Here is a 24,363-nt window from a genome sequence, read left to right on the forward strand (position 1 = left end):
TCTACCCCAGAGTGCTGTAGATACTCAGTCAGTCATTCAGTACATTCAAGACAGAGATCGGTAGATTTTTAGATATTAAGGGAATCAAGGAATATGGGGATAGGGCGGGAAATTAGAGTTGAGGTAGAAGATCAGCCATGATCTTATTGAATGGTGGAGCAGGCTCGAAGGGCCGAATGGCCTACTCCTGCTGCTATCTCTTATGTTCTTAAGCACGCTTAATGGTGGATCAGGGTGTTTCCAGGCGCTGACCACGAAGCTGTGCACTAGAGTGGACCAGGGTGCCACATTCTCCAATTATTTTTTCCCAAAGCAATTTGAGACTCTTGGCTCCACATTGTGTCATTCTCGATGGCCCAACGGTGTGAGGAATCATGGCCACAATCCCTTGTCCTATCATTCATGGTACAACATACTGGATCAGCAACCTGCCGTGCCATCAGACAAACCCATCTGCAGTACTTTAGAATTTCTAAAAAATCTTTAACAGCAAGTACTATTTCTCTCAAGCTGCATTGCATTTAAAAGGCTGGAAACCCATGGAAAAATTCCTGGAAAGCATGCCCGTAGATCCCCTCCAGAAAATAAATCTTGTACCTTCAGTGCACACACCCGCTAAAAACAGATGCCATGTAAGAGAGTTATTGCAGAAAATTAAGGTGCAAGTTATTAAAGGGAGAACAAAAAGATTTGTCTAACTTTGTGAAGAGTGTGCCCATTTAATGTTTACCCAGAACAATCAAATACTCAAAACAGCAACTACATTTGAGAAAATAGTTTTTGAACTAAAATTACTCCCTGCAAAGAAAGTATGCTTTTATTTCAAGTGAGTAACTTTAAATTAATAGACAAAAGGCAGCAAAATACCAGAAATCTGGAATAAAAAGATTGGAAATGCAGTTGGTCCAGCAGCACCTGAAGCAGAAATGTGTATATGTTAATATATTAGGTGTAACTCTCTATCAGCCCCTTTATCAGTTCTGGTGAAGAGTTTCAAGCCGATCATTCTCTTTCAGGCCTGCTGTGTATTTCCAGCATTACTGCTTTGATCATTGAATCAATACACTACAGCCTCTGCTTTGGATAGCTGAAATAATCTGGGGAATATTTTATCAAATTGTTCAGACAACATTTTTTTTTTTAAAACAAGAGACATTATCAGTGTGTATTCAATCAGATTCCACGTGGATTACCATCAACCCGTACAAGAAATTACTTGTTTTTAAGCAGTACTTGTCTTCCATATTCACCAAGTGACAATATTAGGTGAACTGTTTCCCTCCCCACCCCGCCATTTTTGTCTAGCTACTTATCCTGCAGATTGTTCACAGACACCCATTAATTTGTAGCCAAAGGACTTCACAATGAGTATTTGTCAGTCTCACTTAGATGAAACTTGTAGCCATTCTTGTGGTTAAACTTGATGTCTGATTTAATGAAACAGCTGGATAATGCTTTCTGTGAGTATAATTTACTGCTGGTAGGTACATTACAGCTTCACTGATAGTTTAAATATTTTTGAACAGATATGCATGTTTTCTGTAACCTTGAGGCAAAAGAATATTCAGACTTCCAACAAGAGTTGAGCTTTATGTTGTATTTATATTACATTAATAGTATAAACATATCAGGCCCGTTAGAAACAACACAGGAGACCATGGAATGAGAAAAGGCCATTCCGTCCACGTTTGTTTTTTCCACAGATGATATACACGCTACAGTATTTAATCTTAGAGAAAGCTCTGCAATAAATACTCTCTAATCCCTAAAACTAAAATCAAGTAGAACTGCAGAATATCTATGCATTATTAGCCTCTCCACTATTAGCCCTGGTTCATTGAGTTATCCATATGAGGTCTTCTTTTGCTAAAGCTGCCTTCTTCTCTCTCTCTCTCAACAACTTTAACTCTTTCAAACCCTAGGTTATTAAATACTTGAATACTGTTTCCATATATGGGGAGTTTCTTCCAACACCTCTTTTCACTCCTGAACAGGACGCTAGAGAACTGACGAACAATCCCGTTCTCATCTTCAAACTCTGTCCAAGGAAACTTTTATTGTCTTTTTTTCTTTTATTGATTCATTTTATTCAGTTCTGATAAAAGGTCACTGACCAGAAAATCCACCTGTTTCTCTCTCCACAGACGCTACTTGACCTGCCGAGTGTTTCCAGCATTTTCTGTTTTTATTAAAAGTTACAAGGAGGGCTGAAAGGCCCAGGATTCAAATTTGCTGTTTGCCCAGCAGGAATCGATTGCTGCACAGAAATTGACTTTAAAAACACAAGGCCCCACCTCCACCAGAACTAAATCCCGGCTTCAGGCGGTGCACTGGAGCAACATGAGACAGAACTGTCAGATTCGGGGCGCCTGCATCACCCCACCAGTCCTGCCTCTTTCAGTATCGTCACCATGGAAGCAGGTGGGTGCAAGAAATGCCTGCATTTCCCCCCACCCTAATTTAGAATAGTAAGCAGAAAAGGGGTGGAGATCCAGATTCAGTCCCCAATCTGTGCCCCCTGCCCACTAGTTGCACAATAATTGTGGCCCAAAGAGAATTTTTAGAGCTGTACTGTCCTCCAGTTTGAATAGTGTGAAGAACAGCTGGCCCAGAATAGACTGCAGAAGTTCACTAGCAAGCTCAATCATAGCACACATTCCTGTAAACATTTTAAATTATGTTACGTCAGCAAAGTTACAAATGGGTTTCAAATACCAAAATACAATCAGCCCTTCTCATCAAAGACTGCAATTACTGACTATACCCCACCTGTAGGTTTAGTTATAAATTGCCTTTCCAGTCTCATTACTTGAGGATAAAATGAAGTAAACTATCTATTTTCATTGCACTAGCTGGTCATCAGTTTTCCTCAAATCACTGACCTATTGTAATAAACACTGGTAAATCTACAAAGTGACAACTGTGAACTATGCTTCAGATTGTAGAGAACGTGCTGCGTCCTCCTTTAGCTATCCTTCAGATGTCAAGAACTTGCATTTATATAGAATTTTTAAATATAAAGAAATATTCCAAAATGTTTCACAGAGGCATATGAAAAAAGATGGACACCAAGCAATGGAAGGAAATATTAAGAGGGGTAATCAAAACCTTGGTCAAAGAGGTGGGTTTTAAGGAGGGTTTTCAAAGTGGAGAAGGAAGTAGACAAGCAGAGGGGTTTAAGGAGGGAATTTTAGTATGTGGGGCCGAGGCAACTGAAGGCACAGCACCAACGGTGGGGTGAACAGGGAGATACACAAGAGGCTGGAATCACAAGAGAGTTACAGAGATGGGTGGAGGCGAGGCCATGGAGGGATTTAGACACAAGATGACAATTTTATGGTGTTGAGGGACCGAAAGCCAGTGTAGGTCAGTGAGGACAGAGGTGCAGGGTAAGTGAGACTAGGTGCAGGGTGAGTGAGACTAGGTGCAGGGTGAGTGAGACTAGGTGCAGGATAAGATGCAGATGGCAGAGTTTTGGATGAGCTGAAGCGTATGGAGAGTGAAGGATGGGAACTCTGGCAGAACAGCATTGGAATAATTGAGTGTGGAAGTGACAAAGGCATGGTTGAGGGTTACAGGGGCAGATGGGTTAAGATAGGAGCAGAGGTATGCGATGTTATGGAGGTCGATGTAGGCAGTCTTTTTGATGAAGAGAATATGGGGTTGGAAGCCTGCAAACAATCTGGCTCAGCCTGAGGCAGTGTCCAGGGAGAGGGATAGAATCAGTAATGAAGGTATAGAGCTTGTGATGGGGGCCACAAATGATAACTGGAGTGTATGTCGGAGAAGCAGTCTGACAGCACAGAGGCAGTTGAAGAGGCTGTGGAAAGGTAGAGCTGGAAATCGTCAGCATACATGTGAAAGCTGACCCCATGTCTGCAGATAATGTCACCAAGAGGCAGCGTGTAGTTGAGGACGAGGAAGTGGCCAAGGATAGACCCTTGCGGGACTCCTAAGGTGATGCTGTGAAGGTGGGAAAAGAAGTCATTGGTAGAGATGCTTGGATAGGCAAGAGTGGAACTAAGCAACAACAGTCCCAACACACCGGAAAATGGAGGAGAGACTTTGGAGGAGGATCGTGTGGTCGATCATGTCAAAGGCTGCAGAAAGGAAAAGGACAGATAATGTACCACAGTCACTGATAACGTTGTTTTTGACTTTAGTTCGGGCAATTCTGGCACTATAGAAAGGACATAAACCTGATTGGAGAAATTCAAACAGCAAGTTGTGGGAAAGAGAGGCACAGATCTGGAAGGCAACAGCATGTGCAAGGACTTGAGGTTGGAGATGGAGTTGGTAGGTTCCAAGGACAAATGGGTCCAGGGTGAGATTTTTTGAGGGGGTGTTGACAGCGATTTTGAAAGAGTGGGAGACAGTGCCTCAGGAGAGGAAACGATTGACAATGACAGCTAGCATGGAAGAACAGGAAGGAAAGTTGGTTGGTTAATATTTTAGTTGGAATGAATTTGAGGGAGTAGGAGGTCGCTCTCAGGGATGAGATTGGAAAGGGGCATGAGGTGGTGATGGGAGAGAAACGACAAATAGTTCAGGGCTAGAGATGATGTCTGGGAGGGGAGAAAGAGAGTTTGGCTTGGTGAGCAAGGAACAGAAGGTAGCAGCAGAGGCAGCTGAACGAATGGTCTCAATCTTGGTGACAAAGAAGTCTTGCATGTGTTGTTAGAGGTGAAGTTGGAGGGGGCAGGGGAGAAGGGCCTATGAAGCTGGGGATTATGTTTGCTCGCTAGGATGATCCTAAAATAGTGGGCAGTTTTGGTAGAGCAACTTGAGGCCTGGTAGATCAGTTTTTTATTCATAAGAAGCCAGTTTTCAGGTAACCCTGTTTTCATAAGACTTGTTTTTCTTTTTCCTAGACTACAGCCGGTCTCCTATGTCAATACATCAGTCGATCAGCATAGCAGCAAACATTAACATTTTCCCTCATAACAAAATAATATTCTCTGTGAGAAGAGTCTACATTGTAATGATATCAGCAAATAGAGATGGTATTTGCCTGTTTGATTATGATGCCTTAATAGCATGTTTGCATGTATTGATTGCTTGTGCCTGACCAGCAGAGGGCATGTGACCGAGAGAAGCAAGGCAGTTAGTTTTAGTTTCAGTTTCGTTCTAGATGGATCACTAGCTTGATGTCTCCTGTAAATGCTGTATAAAGAGTTGAACAGACTTTAGATTAAAACTCATTCTCTTTCATAAATGTCTCGTCATTGAACCCACAAAGAAATCAATACATACATTATCAGAAACATTTGGAAGTATTTCTTTAAGCAGTCAAGTAAAACGTTCTTTTACAGTACTGTGGAATGGAGAGCAAGCTGGATGATCAAAGAATAAAATGAAAACATATTGCTCAGTCCTTCAGTCAACCAGGCTATCTGCAGTTCTCTGCTATGGTACACACAAGTACATTACTGGTAATCATTTAAGGGGAAGGAATCGTACTTGCTTATGATGGCATTTTGTGCAGATGATGCAAAAGTACAAATATAACATTTTTGCACAACAGGAATAATGTGATTGGCACAAGTTGAAAAAAGAGCTCAAACGGCCCGACACTACTCCAAGAGCAAAAAAGTGTCCTTTCATATTTTTCCAGCATTCATTTACACTGTGTGGAGGCTTGGAAAACAGCTGATTTTAGGCTCAGAGGTTATTCCACAATCCAGTGGCTCACTTCATCCACATATACGTGACGTTTCAGCACGCGAAGAGCTGAGTAGATTAAAGGGTGACCTCAGCAAGACTGAAATCGGATGGAAAAACCCACATCACTCTGCTGCTCAATAAACCCCAAATATATCAATGTTATTTGAGGTACTTAGAGAATTAAATACATTTGGCAACTAGAAGGGGGGTCTGTGTGTATTGTGACATAAAGTGGCATTCTGCTGTCGGGACAGGCTGTACATGTGCAAAAGAACTGGTTGGCATGTACCTGAGCAGCCTCCAACAAACATACCAGGGACTTGGCAGTAGGGAATGTCAGCTTGCCTCAGTTACAAATACTCTCACCTCTGAATCAGAAGGTTGTGGGTTCAAGTCCCACCCCAGGACCTATGCGCATAATCTAGGCTGACACTTGAACAACAACAACAAAACAGCAACATCAAAACAACTTGCATTTATACAACACATTAACGTAGTAAAACATCCCAAGGCACTTCACAGGAGTGTTGTTATCAGACAAAATTTGACACCGAGCCACATAAGGAGAAATTATGGCAGATGACCAAAAGCTTGGTCAAAGAGGTAGGTTTTAAGGAGCGTCTTAAAAGGAGGAAAGAGAGGTCATGAGGCAGAGAGGTTTAAGGAAGGAATTCCAGAGCTTAAGCAACAGAAGGCACGGCCAACAAAGGTTGAGCGATTATAATCAGGGATGTTCAAGGGGGCAGAATTAGAGGAGCGCAGATATCTCAGGGGGTTGTGGGGCTGGAGGAGATTAGAGATAGGGAGGGGCGAGGCCATGGAGGGAATTGAAAACAAGGATGAGAATTTTTAAATATCGAGGCGTTGCTTAACTGGGAGCCAATATAGGTCAGCGAGCACAGGGGCGATGGATGAATAGGATTTGGTGCGAGTTAGGACATGGGCAGCCGAGTTTTGAATCACCTCAAGTTTAGGAAGGGTAGAACAGGGGGGAGGGGGCTGCCAGGAGTACATTGGAATAGGCAAGTCTAAAAGGTAACAAAGGCATGGATGAGGGTTTCAGCAGCGGATGAGTTGAGGCTGTACAGTGCAAATCTACATCGGCTGCAACCCTTTCCTCACCACAGCATTATCGGATATCAGTGAGTGTCAGTACAGAGAGCCTGTCAACCACTCCCGACATCACCTTCACCTAGTCAATATGTTTCATTCGAGCTCGCAGTTCTCAGATGGTTGAAAGGTTTATAGGATCGTCGCCCAAGTTCTCACCAGCAGCTTTCCCTCTACATCATGTTTCAGGTGAGCCAATAGGATTGGTGGCTATCCACAGACTGCGGCAGGCTCTCTACAGGGCAATCACTAGACAGGAGCCCACTGCCAGAGAGGTGAGCAAATATTGCTGCTAATCATCTGCTTTTCACATGGAGACTCAACTTTTTCAGCTCCTATTTATGTGGGGGCTTGGAAAACAGTGGATTTTAAACTTGCTAAAGTCGCCCATAGTCAACCGCGGTTCATCTTTTCAGCACAGGTATAGAAGAGGTGAGCCGCAGTCTATTATGGGGCAACCCCAAGCCAGCAGCAGAACCCAGGACTGGAAAAGCTGGCGGTCCACTTGAAAAGTGAATGGTTTACAAATATGCTTTACATTCCTTTTCTCTGTACAGACTGAAAGGATTTTTTTTGCAGTTGTATTATTGTAGAAACCTGCAAAGTATATTTAATACTCAAAGATACGGTTCCCGTTGGAGTGCAGTTAATCTAATTGCTTAGAATGATGTTGAGGCAGACTGAAAAATGTCCTTACTTACTGGTATTTGGATTATTGTTGGGCTGTTTTCCCCTAGCTAACCATGACAAACTGCAACTTGAATATTCTTGCCAAGAGACACTGAACATCTGAACTGAAGTACATAATAAATCAGCGGTGTGTGTATCACTGTGACGTTTAAAAAGTTAGGCCATGTGCATTACGCAATGCAGCATTTGTAATGCATGAATCTCTCAGCAAGTCTGGTGGGAACAGTGGCAATGTTACTGGACTAGTAATCCAGAGCCCTGGACTAATGATCTGGAGACATGAGTTCAAATCCCACCATGGCAGCTGGAGAATTTAAATTCAATTAATTCAATAAATCTGGAATAAAAAGCTAGTATCAGTAATGGTGACCATGAAACTACCAGATTGTTGTAAAAGCCCATCTGGTTCACTAATGTCCTTTAGGGAAGGAAATCGGCCACCCTTACCTGGTCTGGCCTATATGTGACTCCAGACCCACAGCAATGTGGTTGACTCTTAACTGCCCTCTGAAATGGCCTAGCAAGCCATTCAATTGTCAAGAAGGGGGCTCACCACCACCTTCTCAAGGGCAAGTAATGATGGCTTTGCCAGCGATGTCCACATCCCGTGAATGAATTTTTAAAAAGTCACAACATTAAGTTACATTACCTACTACAGTTTCATACTAGGGAGCATAGTTTTTAAAGTTTGCAGTTCATTGTTTTTTTATTTTTAATTCCTGATAACTGTGGTTAATTAAAAGTTTCAAACCATTGACCTAATTTTAATATTATGCTGTTAAAATGTTGAAAATGGAAGATCTCATAAGAGAGACAGAATGTGGGTCAACCCTCAGTTCATGATGACCTTTGTTGGCATGCTGATAACTTTGATTTCTTTCGCACTTTGTTCAGGAACTAGCCTTGGAGTCCTGAAAGTAACTGAGAATGTTCCTTCCGAAGCCACATTTCTTTCCACTCTGATGTACATTCCCTGCCTGGCCAGATTGATCTACCAGCTTTCAATCATTATTCATCCAAACAAAACGTGAAGCATTTAGTGGATGCTGAGTAATAGCAGAGAGAGAGAGAGAGAGATACTTCAGGGTGGAGGTGAATAAAAAAAATCTACATTTCACAAAAAACAAGCTGAACTGCAGAATGTGATCCCAAAACACTAATAACAATCCTGAAATTCAATGTAATAAAAAGAAGCTTAACTTATTCAGTTGCCTTGAAGCAGTGGCCTTGGTCAAATGCCATTATTTTGGACTCTTTTTCAGTTATATGTTATTTTGAGTCGCCAGCTTTGAGTTTTGTAGGTTGGCATGTATGCTGGACTTTCACAGACCCAATGCATAAAACTGCAATAGTTGACATTTATGGGCTCAGTTTCTAATTTATCTAACTCTGACTGCAACTTACTTACTTGATCTGAATTCTTAACCCCTGTGCAATTTTTTTTTAGAACATCTGCAGACTTGCGAATGGTTCCATCCAATTCATTAAATAAAGATGAAGAACAGCAACAGTCCCAAAGCGGAACCCTGTAGAACTCCACTCATGACCTGGCGCCGCACAGATCGACTCCCACTGATGACAGTCCTCTGCCCACAAGGTTGCAACCAGTTACCTATCGAGCATAATATCTGTGTGCCAATCACATTCATAGGGAGCATAGGTTTGCCTGTGGTAGCGCACCTTTGTGTTGGTCATTCTGAAAATGATGGTGTGTCGAACTGATTCTCTATGAATGCATTCACTATGACGCTAACGTGCCCAGGTATCACCAAACTGGTATGGGCCCATTGGAGAAGTTAATTGTTTGCACACTTTACTTGCCAGATTTTGGACCCTCATTTAGATGCAGGAAAAATATCTAATATATGTAGAAAATAACTGCTCAAGCCATAAAAGAAAATGTATGATCATCACGATCTGGGATTACTGTATGATAATTGTAGTGATGAGTGAGTGAAATACCTGATTGGCACTGTGTTGGTCAGGAATGAAGCAAAAAGCGAACACAGAAGTTTCAGACGTTAATTGATACTTAGACTTTCTCAAAAAAAGCGGTCATGATAGCTATCGCTTTCAATTTAAGGATTCCATAATGATCATATTTCAAAATAAAACATCTGCATTTATAAGAAACTCTACTTAAACATGTCTTAACAAGAAATGATTGCATTTTTTTTTACAAGTGAAAAATCAACTGTTTCGGTCTTTATTTTACATCTGTGGCCTGATATTTCCAACAGTCTCCTTGATAAACTGAAATTCCCAACGTTCAAAGCGAATCAACAACTTGTGCCTGTGTACTTGCACAGAGCATGAGTGCAGAGCATCGCCACGTAACTGACTGAAACAAAAATAGAATTGGGAAAAAAATAACATTAACGCAGAACAAAAACAGTAAGAGCATTGGAAGTGAACATTCAGAGGAATTTGAGAATTTCCTGCTTCTGTGCAAGTGTGACAAACTTTTATTTTTTCCCCTTCCCATACTGTTCTGTTAATATACTGACACACACACACAAACTCTCAACATCATAGCCCAAACGAACTACACACAATTCCCAGAAGAGCCGAGATCCTACTCTACACACGGCCCCACTCTGAGCAACACCGAGATCCCCAATCTCCCCTCACACCCACAAACGGCTCAGGCCTTCGACTGATGGGGACCAGCTTTCTGATTTTTAAACATAAATAGGGGTGGTTTAAAAAAATAAATCTTAAGATTCCTGTCAAGGTCACCAAATACAAGAAAAATGCAGATTTCTTTACAAGAACCTGGCTCAAAAACAAAGTTCTCTTTCAACAGAAACTGGGTCAGTGCAAAAGATCAAGAAATAGGCAGCAAAGCTTAAAATACATCTTCAAAAGATCACAGTAAATCTTTTTGCTAAGAACAGGATGGTTTCATTAAAATCGATTTATTGAGACACTAAAATAACCTGGATATTAACAGTCCACAAGTTCCAGCAGGGCCACCAGACAGCAGTAAGCAATGGGATCCTTGATTAATGTTTTCTTTCCTTAGCTCGTGGAATTTAATGCCAAATTATAGTGTGCCTCACCTCCTCAACCACCCGAGATCAGCTAACTCGAGACCTTGTTCTATCTGGCTCAGTACCATACTGAGCCATTTATGGAAGCAAGGTGGAGACTGAGAGCTCACTATAGGGAAGGGAAGATTTTCCTCTATAAACACATTCACAATTTCACTCCATACAGTGCACAGAGGAATCTGAATTCAAATTTTACTATTCCACTGCCCAGTACAATTTCAATATCCTGTACGGCCCACAAAACTAAATTTTTAAACTTAGAAATTCAAGGAGCTGTTGAAGGGCGAATAAAATAATTAGGACTAATTATAGATTATCCTGGCATTTTGTGGCTCAATAGGCGTGTTCTCTTCTACTGATTTGTGTAATGAGGACAGTATTTAAAACAAATTATGCCCAGTGAAAAAATGACAGTACCAATCATAAATCACTAGTACAGAACAAACATGACCACATCAATGATGTAAGTGTGCGTCTTATGAGTGACTAACACAATTAGTCAATAAACCAAGGGGGAAAAATTCGGTGGCTTTGTGAACTAGCACCCGGGCGCCGCTAACGCCAACGCCTCCTGTGAAATTCAGCAGGAGGTTAGCAGTGGTGGTAGCCAGTACCGCCCCACGGCGCTGCACCTCTGGCGATGGTGTCATCGCCGTGCACAGCACACCGCTCGCGCCCCAGCTGCAAACTTGGCTCGCGCCCCCGACCTACCGTCAGACGCTATCTCCGACAGGGTCAGTGGGGCCTTCTTGTGGCCGGGGCGGCGATAATTGAAGGGTGGGAGCCGGGGCAGTCATTAGTTTTTGGGCCGCCTGCCAGCACCTGCCTCCTCTGGCCTCCTCCTACCGTGTTCGGTCAGCCCGGCACTCCTCTTGAGTGCCGGGCTCTTTTGCCGGCACCCTGCTCCCTGGTGGCCCAGCAGGGCTCCGGTACGCGCTGCACTAGGCCCCTCCCCTTTAATCAGGGGAGGGGAGGCTTGCAGTACCGCGGCATTACATGCCGGCGCGCGTGGTGCTGCTGCACATAGCACTACGATATTTCATGGGAGCGCTCCAAGAGAGAGGGGGAGCGCTTCCAGTAGCGCCCTGCCTCCTGCTTGGGGCACTACCATTGAATTTCCAGCACGGGGGCGCTAACTTTTTCAGGGCACCAAGTTAGTGCCCCAAAGGAGGCACTAGCCAATTTTCCCCCTTAAGTGTCTGGAATGGATTATCTCTCACAGACATGCTGCCTCATGAATCATTACAACTGTGTAATGTTGTAATACACTTGACACGAATACATGCCATTTTGTTTATAAATGCATAATATCTCAGATTTAAAACAATTTACAAACAATTGCAAAAATGGTCATGGTATTGAGTGGTGAGGTAATGTATAATACATCAGAACTCCAACAAACTGCACAATGAACAGATGGAGTACCAGCTCATGCCATAATTTCCCAAGTGGTGGAAGTCCCATTCTCAGCTGTTTTACCAGGCACAATCCTTCCCCAACGAGAAAGAGGTTAAAATTGAACAATCACCTAAACTGTTTTTTGACTTCCAAGCCAGTGGCAATCTCACCTGTCAACGCCCTAGTTTTGGGATGGATCTGTGCTACTGCAACAAAAATGAGGAGAAAGAGAGACACACAGTGGGTGTGTGGACATCGGGACTAAAAAAGGTAAATATAGTGTGGCTTGGAATGTTACTGCATTGTTGAGATGTGCTATGAAATAGAAGGATGAAAATTTGTGCCTTTTGTGCATTTCAAGATTTTCCCTACAATACAATATTGGATGTTGTAATGTATATACCTTTAAGGGGGGGGGGGACTACTTTTTACAGCTCATGTATACTGTAGTACCGGCAGTGACCACACCTGTATATAGCACTGAGTAGTAATCTGTACAGTTCAGTTCCAGAGTGAGCCACGTTGAGTAAACACCTGTTGTACCGTTCTCCTGCAGTCGTGTGTCTTACTACTGACGGACACAACAGATGTAGCTGCAACTTAGATCATGACAAGTCCATGTCCCATCGCACTCCCCTTTTAACTATTACTTTTTTTTCCCCCCCCATCAAATGTGTTTCGGCTTTCATAGAAAAAACAAACTGAAATTGGGGAATCTGATTCCGAAACACTCAAAAATCCTGAAGTCCCAGATAAAAAGGAATTTAATTTATTCAGTCTTGAAGCAATGGCCTTGGACATAGGCCTTTATTCAGGGCTGTTTTTCAGTTGTATGCTGATTTTTGAGTTGCGAGATGTTTTGGGGACTGTGGCAGCTGTTGTCAAGCTGTTTGTCAGCTTGTCCATGTTCTGCAGGTTGTATACACCGGTCTTTAAAATATTTCTACTGTGCAAAGTATTGAACAGCTTTTCACAGATTGCAATAGCCTTTTAACCCATCCTGCATTATCTTAGCCTTAGATCAAAATGTGGGTGTGTTTTAACTGAAAAGAGCAGAGTAGCAAGATTGACTGGCCACAACAGCAACACAGACTCTTGCATCCTTTTATTGTGCTAAGGACTGAAGCAAAAAGCCAAGAAACAATAAATAACGTTTTCATTAAACCCTAATTGAATTGCATAAATCAGCTAAGTTATAATGCAAAAGTCAACACTAAAATAAAAACACTTTACAGTGACTGGTTCTGATAGTCGTGGCACTTTATCAATCGGCAACCGTTTCCCTTGTCAGTTGGACTTCAGTCTAATTCTGTAACTGTACAGTCCACATTAAAGTTGCAGTATTCCTTTTACTGAACCTTTTAACCTTAGGCAAAAATCCATTTTTCTTTTCTCCTTTTTAACTTGGTCATTTTCTTCCTCTCCGCTCTCCTTTCTGGTATATGGCTCCATGGACGCTCGTCACCCTCCAATACCTTGCCCGAGTGACCATTCTTCGTGTCTGAGCCGAGGAAGCGAGTGTCAGCAGATGCTTCAACATCAGAGGCCAACACACACACACACACACACACACACACACACACACACACACACACACACACACACACACACACACACACACACACACACACACACACCCACCCCCCCCCCCCCCCCCCCCCCCCCCCCCCCCCCCCCCCCCCACCCGTTTGGAGTAGCTGCATAGTGAACAAGAGTCGGAGCCCTGGCCAATTTGCTCCTTCCTAGTCCGAGTGTGCTGAGGGATGTTGCCCCAGGTGTGCTCAGCTAACTCAGCACAAGCCAAAGGCTGAGCCTGGGATATTTCTGGTCTGCACATTTCACCTCTCACAATCCCACTGAACAAGTGTTGCATTGTCAGAAGTGCCGTCCTTCAGATGAGACATAAAACCAAAATCCCATCTGCCCGTTTAACATTCACCTGAAGACCCAATAGGACTATTCAAACGAGAGCAAGAGGTTTTCCCAGTGCCCTGATCAACATTCCACCCTCAACCAAAAAAAGTATTGATTGGTCATTCTTCTCTTTGCTGTTTGTGGGATCTTTCTGTACAAGATGGCTACCACCTTTACCAAAATAAAAGTTTTTTTTTCTGTTCATGGGATATAGGCGTCGCTGGCAAAGCCAGCATTTATTGCCCATCCCGAATTGCTTACCACCACCTTCTCAAGGGCAATTAGGGATGGGCAATAAATGCTGGCCTGGCCAGCAACACCTACATCACATGAATGAATTAAAAAAACGATACTTCATTGTGTACAAAGTGCTGAGATGTTTAGAGTTGTGGTAAAGTGCTGTACAAATGCAAATCTTTCTTGGCACACCAGGTGGTCTAACAATTGGGGAAACAGTTACAGATTTTGGCGGTGACCTGTACAAGGCTCACGTTTTGTGCCTGTGGTCTGGCTGAGTTGAAGATCATTGGTGAGCCAATTTTGGATAATCCCACAAGTTAACTTTGCAAATGGAAAACAGTAACTCCGACATTAAACTGCTTTATGCCAATCAGTTCAAAAAACTAAAACCAAATATGGTGCATTTAATTTAACTTACTTTGACCGGTCAGCTTACAACATGAGCAATAATAGCACAATAATGTGATAAGGGTCCAAATGTTTTCTCCAGCACTGATTTAGAGTTTTTGTACCACTATGTCCTATGCACCAGTGTGCAAGTTGTCACATGTTTTATTAGCAATTGTAAACCTGCAGAGGTTGATTTTAAATGTAAAGTTCACGTCAAGATTCGCCACCCAACCACCCCATCCCCCACCCCAACTGCACACCCTTGGATGTAAATCAATATCATGCAATTTTGTTGTTAAATGCAAGCTTACTTGTGTTTTGACAGTACAGCCTCCTGGGATTCTAGAGTTATGTTTGCCCACCAACAAAACAGGTAGGAAAAAGGAAAAAATACTTTTATGGGCAGCATGGAAGTTTAGTGCGCAGAATGTGAAGTGCAGATGGTAAATTTGTAGCCAAGATGCCCCATGTAGCAAGCCCCCAATCTTGGTTGAACTACCTGGAGCGGAGCCAAACTTCCTTATGGGTAGAAAGGAGCATCAATAGGAAGGAAACATTCAACTGAACGGAAACTTTTAGCCAGATGCTATTTGTGTTGAATCTGCGGTCATAGAAATGGTGTTGTATGTTGACAGTGGCAGCCTACACCAATATAATGAATGTCTGATCCTTCACCTTTAAAATGTAATGGAGTTTCTATAATACTGCTTTCTACTTTGACAAATCCATTTACAATATCTGGGAGGTTCGGTAACCTGACAAATGCCTCTTAAGTAAGTGCCGCTGTGGTGTTTGGAGCTGAAAATCTATGGCCCAGCATTACTTGTGCCACAGTTCGGACGGAATGCGACAGAAGGACCAGTAATTAGGCCGAGACCTAGATATTCCCGGGCCCCAGCCCTCCCTGCCATATAGGTGCTATTAAATTAAGGATTGTTTTCAAATGGGAAAGACAAATACATTTTCCCTTGAAATGAGACAAGGAAACTCAAGTTATGGCTTCATGAAATTAAAGTAAAGTGTTAAAGGTGAGGTATAAAAAAAAATGGATTAAATACTGTTTCTAATTGTTAATGTTTCCATTTAGTGCAATTTGCTCTCCTTGCCCCTGCCCGCCTGAAGGCATTGACTCACGCTGGGGCACAGCTCTAAAGATACCAATTGCCCTCTGGTGCATCACCCCAGTGGCCATTGAATGTGTGTTAACCTAGACCATGAATATTAATGGTTTTTCTTTGGATTCTGACAATGGGCACCATCACAGCTGAGCTAACACAGGACAGGAGTGACTGGATAGTGATCAGCAATGGGGAACCTGACGGATTCTTCTCCTCCCTAGCACCTGGAGCAATGAGACCAGCTGTAGTGTGCTGCAGCCACCACAGCCCCAGCTGAGACTGGCTCCGTGCAGACTGGGGATTGAATTCTTCTTTCAACTATCAGGTTAAGTTTTCTGTTTCAACATTTTGCTGCAGTTTTCAGGAATCCTCCAGTGACTTTTAATTAATTTTTGGTTCGGATTGTACAACCAAAAACCTTAGACAGCTACGAGGAGATTTGATGGTGGCGTTTAAAATCATGAAGGGTTTAGAGTAAATAAAGAGAAACTGTTTCCCATGGCTGAACGGTCGATAACCAGAGGGCGCAGATTGAAGGTGATTCGCAAAAGAGCCAGAGGCGACATGAGCAATGTTCGCACTGAGCTGTGCAGCTGCGCAACTGTCTGGATGTCCCGCGCAAGCTGCTCACCTGCTTTTCTATGGGAGAAACCGTGCATGCGTGGAAAGTTAAAGGGGCTGCGCACCCAACAAAAGATAAGAGGGAACACTGGACACGAGGAAAAACTTTTTAATGCAATGAGTGGTTAGGATTTTGGCATGCACTGCCTGACAGGGTGGTGGAAACAGATTCAATAGTAGTCTTCAAAAGGGAATTGGATAAATACTTGGAGAAAAAAAGTGCAGGGATTTAGGGAAAGAGCGGGGGAGTGGGACTGACTGGATTGTTCTTCGAAAGAGCTGGCGCAGATTCGATGGGCCGAATGGCCTCCTTCTCTGCTGTACTATTCTATGATTCTACGATCAAGCATATATTTTAAAAGCAGCTATTTTTGTAACCAGGTGACATGAGAATGTTACTACTAACCCTTTACTAGTTAAAACCAACAGATTAAGCCATTTACAGATTTAAAGTTTCAGCACTTCAAAGTACCCTGTTCACATAAGTATGAATCAAAGAGAGTATGAGAATAGGTTAACAGCTAACATAAAAGGGAACCCAAAAGTCTTTTATAAACATATACATCGTAAAAGGGTAGTCAGAGGAAGGGTGGGGCTGATTGTGAAACAAAAAGGAGACTCTGGGGAGGCAGAGGGCATGGCTGAGGTACTAAATGAGTGCTTTGCATCTGTCTTCTTAGGAAGAGGAAGCTGCCAATGTCACAGTACAGAAGGAGATGGTAGAGATATTGGATAGGATAAAAAAGATAAAGAGGTACTTAGAAGGTTGGCAGTACCCAAAGTAGAAAAGTCACCTGGTCCAGATAGGATGCATCCTAGGATGCTAAGGGCAGCAAGTTTACTAAAACTGGAATGACAGAAAATTAGCCCCCCCCCCGCCCCCGCAAGAATCACAAGCAAATTCATGAAGCATTTTATACTTTCTGCTACAACTCCAAACAACATGAGTATGTCGAGCAGCCTCCCTATCCCCAGGCCTGAACGACCCCAGAAACTGAGATTAAACAAGCTACCTCAATCCCTTAATCCACACTTGTCCCAGTGCAAGCACAGTCATGTCTGGATGGATCAGTGCACTCACTCCTCCTGCAATCAAGATGGCTTTAGAAAATAAGTGTAAATCTACACTTAAGGAATATATATACACATAAATATATATCTCGACTCCACCCCCACCTCAGCTGATCTGCTGCCGAAACCCTCATCCATGCCTTTGTTACCTCTAGACTTGACTATTCCAACGCACTCCTGGCCAGCTGCCCACGTTCTACCCTCCGTAAACTTGAGGTCCCGTCTTTCGGATGAGACGTTAAGCCGAGGTCCCGTCTGCTCTCTCAGGTGGACGTAAAAGAACCCATGGCACTATTTCGAAGAAGAGTAGGGGAGTTATCCCCGGTGTCCTGGCCAATATTTATCCCTCAACAAACATAACAAAAAAACAGATCATCTGGTCATTATCACATTGCTGTTTGTGGGAGCTTGCTGAACACAAATTGGCTGCCGCGTTTCCCACATTACAATAGTGACTCCACTTTAAAAGTACTTCATTAGCTGTAAAGCACTTGGAGACGTCCGGTGGTCGTGAAAGGCACTATATAAATGCAAGTCTGTCTTTCTCATCCAAAACTCCGCTGCCTGTATCCTAACTCACACCAAGTCCCGTTTTTGCATCACTCCTGTGCTCGCTGACCTACATGGTCTCGCCCCTCCCTATCTCTGTAATCTCCTCCAGCCCCATAGCCCTCCGAGATATCAGCGCTCCTCTAATTTGGCCTCTTAAGCATCCCGATTTTAATCGTTCCACCATTGGTGGCTGTGCCTTCAGCTGCCTTGGCCCCAAGCTCTGGACTTCCCTCCCTAAACCTCTCTGCCTCTCCAACTCTCGTCTCCTTTAAGACACTCCTTAAAGCCTACCTCTTTGACGAAGCTTTTGCTCATCTGTCCTAATTTCTCCTTCTGTGGCTCGGTGTCAAATTTTGTTTTATAACACTCCTGTGAAGCACCTTGGGACATTTTACTATGTTAAAGGCACTATATAACTGCAAATTGTTGTTTGCACAGCTACAATGTACAAAACATACATGCAAATGTACGCTTGGAAACATGTACAGTATAATGGTCTTAGGTTTTACATGTGAATGTATTTTGAGAATGCAATACATTTTCTTTTTTTTAAACTGGCAACTTTGGAAGCTAAGTTTAGTGTAAACAGATGTGATTACACTTTCTTTGTACTGGCACAGTTCATAATTACTGTATACCAAAAGTTTGTGGTTTACAAAGAGGCAAATGATGCCTCAGGCAATAAAATGACAATCTTCCCATTGTTGTGGGATCCTGTTTATCCAGTTAGCAATGTTTCTGTGGAAGGTTTCAAGTAAAGTCAAACAGCCACTGTTTTAAATGGAGTGAAAGACACGTTAACATTTCCAGGTGAAGACACCTGAAAACATTAATTGTTCACTCCAAAGATGACCTCAAATGTTTCCAGCATTTTCTGTCCTTTTTTTTTGCAGATTTCCAGCACCTGCATTTATTTAATTCTTCGTTTGTACTGTTTAAATGGATTTGAACTGATGCTACGAGCATGGTAACTGAACTTCTAACTTGAATCGGTGTACCATATTATTGATGAAAGTCCAGTTTAACAGAGCATGTGTAATTCTTCTTTCTCAATTGGGTGGCTGACCTGCGCGGAAACCATATTGAAGCTATGCTACTGACAAATCCACACAGGTGGATTTTTGCCTGATACAAAGCATACGCTCTCCCTGCAGAATTGCTTTCATTGATTTCTGTAAGGGTTTTGACTTAAAGACTTGTGCACGGCCCTCATGAAGAATCTGAAAGCCGTGGGAATATATGACTGAACCTTGGATTTTATCTGGGATGTGTACTCCAGCTCCTAGGATAATGTATAACTGTAGATGATACACACATGGAGCCTTTTTCTCTTGAAAGAGGAATGAGGCAAGGAGCACACTCCACGTGCCCAAATCCAGAGAGTTTGGGCACAGATTAGCAACGGCCAAAGGTTATGACCCCAAGTGTGAGCAGCGGTACTGCTGGACTTTACCAGCTAAATCTACACAGCCCAACGGCACAGAACACCAGTTAAGTTTCCCACTGCTTGTCCAGCCGAGACCATCCTATCGGGTGTACCATATTATTGTTGAAACTTCACAATTGAACAGAGCAGGTGTAATTCTTCAGTTAATTGGGTGTCTGACCTGCATGGAAACCATATTTAAAGATACTCTTTCTCTCTCTCTCTCTCTACAGATGCTGCCTGACCTGCTGAGTATTTCCAGCATGTTCCATTTAAATTCAGATTTCCAGCATCCACAGAATTTTGCTTTTCAACTATTGTACCCCAATGGTTCGTCCATTATTCAGGGTGGTGAGTAGAGTGCACTCGGGTCTTCAGGAGAGTCCACCAATAACACTAGGGACTGTGAGGAGAAGCAGTGGAATTATTTCAGAAATGGCTGGAACAGACTTCAAGACTGTTCCTCATAGCACCTCATTGAAGAAGACATCAAATAAGATGGGTGACAGTCGACAACTTTGCCTCACTCCTCTTTCAAGAGAAAGAGGCTCAGTGGGTATACGTCAAATGAAAGCGATATAAATGGGTTACCACAGAGCCATGTGATGTTCTACAATCCTGTACAAAACTTCAACCTATGCTACATATTCTCTGCTGCACACTTCGCTGCAGCACCTAATTACTGGGAGAGCAGCAGGCATGAATTGCTTCCGTGTTGAATTCCTAGACAGGGGATGGAGGATGGGAATGGCCTTCGCGATCTGTGCCAGGAACCACCAACTTGCCTTGGAGCTTTCCTTTTGAAGGTGGAGCAACAGGATTCTGTTTGAAACATGCATACCCACAGTATTCCAGAGCACAGGTGTTGTTTCTATCCACAAGAAAAGGGAACCTAGTACCTGTATGACCGAAAACTACAGAGAGTTTTTTTGATGTGGTTCTTATAGTCGTTGTGGCATGTATACTGGATTCTTTGGGGGCCTGTGGAATAATCAGGGTGGGGTTCACTACACTGTTTGGAACAGATCAAATTGAATATAATGCCAGTTTCAGTTTATAGCATATTAACACCCTACAGGAAGCTCATAACATACAAGGGATGAGAAAAGGCCGTTTGGCCCATCAAAGCCTCTCCCTACAGTACCCTAATCTCCCATCATTGCTTCCAATTGTTTGTTGAACGACCCCATTGCTTTTGTCTCCCCTACTCTGCCTAGCAAATTATTCCAAAATCCAAACAATCAAACCTTTTAAAAAAATTCAGAGATTGTTTTCAAAAAATTTCCACTTATTTCCATTTATTCTTCTCGCCCAACTTCCTACCTTACTTTGAAGTATAATTTGGGTTTATATAGCATATAATATTTTATGTACATCAATGAGCTCCCTCTTTAATTGTCTTCTTTCCAGAGGGGGGGGGGGGGGGCAAGGTCGAGGTGGGTGGGCAAAGGTGCGGGCGAGGGGCGAAGGTGAGGGGGGCAGGCGAGGGAGCGGGCGAGGGCGAGGCGGGCGGGCGGAGGTGGGCGGGCGAAGGTGAGGGGGAGGGCGAGCGGCGAGATATAGGAAATACAGGGCAGGCCTGCATAGTGTTTAGGGACATCCTGATGACGTGAAATGTGTCTATACAAATGGAAGTTCTTTCTTTCTGCTTACGGGGTTCCATCTTGCTGCAGTATCTTGGGAACATGGTAGATCTGAGTGAGCTAAAGAACTAGCCAGCCACTTGTATTTATCACAGCCTTAAGAGGATGCCAAGCACAGACCTGTCAATCAACCAAGCCTCAAAGACGCAATCCACTGTTGCTGGCTGTGGAAATATACCCCAGCATGAGTCACTGTTTTCAGGAGATGAGCAGAGGGTGGGGGAAGGAAAGAAAGAAGCAAAAAAATATATATACCTAATTCTACCATAATGATGATAAAAACTAGTTCAATGGAGAACTACATTTCACTCACGTCCTAACCCAACCAAACAACTCGTTAAAACTTGCCTTTTGTCGATATCAACTTTGTCTGTTGAAATGAGCTTTAGGGGGAAAAATTCAGTTGCTTTGCGCCTCCCGTTAGCGCCCTCTAGGGTGCTAATGGGGTGCAAAGCAACTAGCGCCCGGGCGCGGCGATGTTGGTGCAGCTTGCGAAATTGACCAGACATTTTGCGGCAGCGCTAAACACTACCGCCACGATCTCCTGCGCCTGCAGATCGTGACGTCAGTTGAGTGTGCAACGTCCCGGACTGGATATTGAGTGGTGCCCCTTACCTTAGCGCCTGCCGCTAGCAACGACAGGTTGAGGGGAACGTTTTGCAGTCGGGAAGGGACTGGGGGAGCGCTATTTAAAGGCGGCCGCTTCCTGCCTTTTTTGTCGGTGACATTTTTGCACCGCGCATTCTGAGAGAGAGAGACTTCTGGAGAGATTCAACGCTGTGTGAAGGAGTTTTGGGTACTGAGCAGCACTTTGCAGGTTCATTTTGAATTGACCTTCCTTGCATCGATTTAGAAGAGACTATGGGGGCTGCACTCTGAGCTCTTTCCCTGGGCCTCTCCATTGTTCTTTCCAGCAGATTTGATGTACAGGTCTCTCCAGGCCGAGATTTAAGGCTACAGTGAGCAGGGTGTGGCTGGAGAGCAAGATCGACCCTCCCCTTTAAGAACTGGCCGGCGCCAGTGTGTCTGTGTTCCATTGCTGACTGACATCACGAGCTTCGCCAGCACGCCAAGGTAGCGCCTCGCTCCTCGGCGTTAGTGCCTTGAGAGGTGTGTAGCGCCTGATTTAGCGCTCCAATCACCTCCAGGGGCGATAGAAGCCAAGTTTGCAGTTGGAGGCAATAATTAGCGGCAGGCACTAAACTTTGCGCCCAGCCAATAATTGCGCCCCAAACGAGGCGATACCAAATTTCTCCCCCTTAATCTTTTAGTTCAATGTGGTTTTTTTGCCATGGCTGCACTAAATTTGACCCAGACTTTTGATTATTGCTCTGCTGTGCTATGAGCAGCAATACAAACATACAGATGATCTAACTTCAGTCTGCTATTAACATAAAGACTAAAAACATTCTTCTTCCGCTCTCCCTGTCTGACCGCCACTGTTGTCTCTCCAAATGATATGGTCGAGTTCAATAACTCGCTATGTGGGACATCAGGGATATCAACGCTTTGACTACCATTTCACAGCAGCTATATAATCAATGGACTTTTATTTTTTTTTAAAGCTATTTAACATGCACCAGAAATCAGCTACTGTTTTGTTGAGGTTCTATTTGAAGCACAATGAACTTCATTATATGTGGAAAATTTACCACTAACTGGAGTCATCTGTCTTTCCTCTGGGCAATACTGTAATGATGTGAGGGGATAATAATTTATGCACAATCGTTTGACTCAAATAAATTATTCGCTGCCCCCCATTGTTTACTCGATTGTAGTCAAAATTGTAATGCAACGCCGCTGATGTTTGAAAAGGATAACATGGCTCACACCATTGTACAATCTTGAAATGGTGCAGTGATGCATGTTCCCCAGGACTAAAAATAAAAGCTCAGCTAGATGAATAGAAACAAAATTAACTGTGTTAATAAGATCCAAATGATTATTTTACATTTTAAAGAAACATTGGACAAGATTCTCATATCAGCACTGGCAGTGGTGCACCACTGACTGCTACAGTTTATTCCCGGCAGAGACAATAGTAAAAGTAGCAACGTCACTAGGATCTAGTACCAGCAGTAGGGTTAACGTCACAGCTCGAGAGGAAGGAAGCAGGTTGGCAGGCAAAGGGTGACTCAACTCTTTTGACTACACTCCAAAAGTATTTCATTGGCTGTAAAGCGCTTCGAGACATCCAGTGGTCGTGAAAGGCGCTATATAAATGTAAGTCTTTCTTTCTTTCATTTATTAGCACAAATATTCATCAAAATATAACTTAAAACAAATTTAAGCATCGCCATCTCTCATCGCTTCAAATTTCTGCTGAAGGTCAAGAAGTGTTGCTGCTGAAAAAAAATTGGAAAAAAAAAAAAGTTTCCACCTTCTAGCATAGTACACAATCAAAGCGGCATTCGCAGTTGCATCTGGGAAAAGTCACAAGAAATAAAGTCTACAAATGCACCAACAAATGTAGTCATAGAATGTAGGAAAGTAAAAGGTGAATTTCACACAGGCTTAGTACAAAAAGACACCATGATGTGTGTCATACATCACAGCTGGGACTTTCTATTGCTCACCAGACTGCTGACATTCCTCCTATAAAAATGTGGAGAAAATCACAGGCTGGCGAGCACGGAAATGGGAAACTTGGACCCCATCTCATATGGATTTCACTGAAGGCCAAGTTTCAAGTATCACTATCTCAAACTTCTGCATCAGCACAGAATATGCTAGAAATGAAAATATCAGGAAGGTGAATCAGTCCTGCTAACTGAACTTTTTTAAAATCAGAGCGGAGAGGACTGGATAGCACACTATCCTTTTACCTCCGACACCTTGGGTTGAATCCAGTTCAATGGGATGAATGTCTTATCTGGCAGTAAGAGCCCTATGTAAAATGAGACTGGACAGTTTCTACTGGGGGTGTAACACAGCCTCACATCAAAAAACAATTCCTATTTTGGCACTAATTGACAGTTACATTCATTAATCTTTATTCCTGGTGCAGGTACTTGAAAACTCTGACACTGGCACAGTAGGAAAAGCTGTTCTGAGGTTGGTGTTGGGCACATTGTTGGGAGAAGAGTACAGGAAGCCTTACTCTGCACCTGACCTGGGAATGCTGTATGCTAACAGAGTGTCCAAAATGGGATAGTGTTCAATTCCTAGCAGCAACATCCGCATCTTCATCAGTATAAAAATTCATAAAAATAAAAAAAACTGACTTTATCAACAGCAAGTTTGTTACAACACATCAAATTTATGTTGCGTCTCACTTGAGCTAAAAGGAAAGAACATTATGGGAAAGACAGGCAGTCTAGTTTGCAAAAAAATGCTAACAGAATTCTGTTAACATGACAAATATCGTGTGTATACGCAAAAATGGAGCTATTTTTATATAGCTATCTCACCAACAAAATTTAATTTTAAAAATGTAACTATTTGTTGGATTGAACAAAGTGAATGTCCATTAC

The 24,363-nt window shown here is 43.0% G+C and overlaps 1 protein-coding gene across 8 annotated transcripts in view; it reads right to left on the bottom strand.

Moving 5' to 3' along the window:
- The window catches only part of ankrd6b (ankyrin repeat domain 6b), a 272,030-nt gene that overhangs the window by 245,273 nt on the left and 2,394 nt on the right, over positions 1–24,363 (bottom strand). The gene's annotated exons all lie outside the window — the stretch shown is intronic.

The sequence above is a fragment of the Somniosus microcephalus genome, chromosome 9 (assembly GCF_052327205.1).
Source record: "Somniosus microcephalus isolate GS21.2 chromosome 9, FLI_Smic_1.0, whole genome shotgun sequence".
In the NCBI taxonomy this organism is placed as follows: Eukaryota; Metazoa; Chordata; class Chondrichthyes; order Squaliformes; family Somniosidae; genus Somniosus; species Somniosus microcephalus.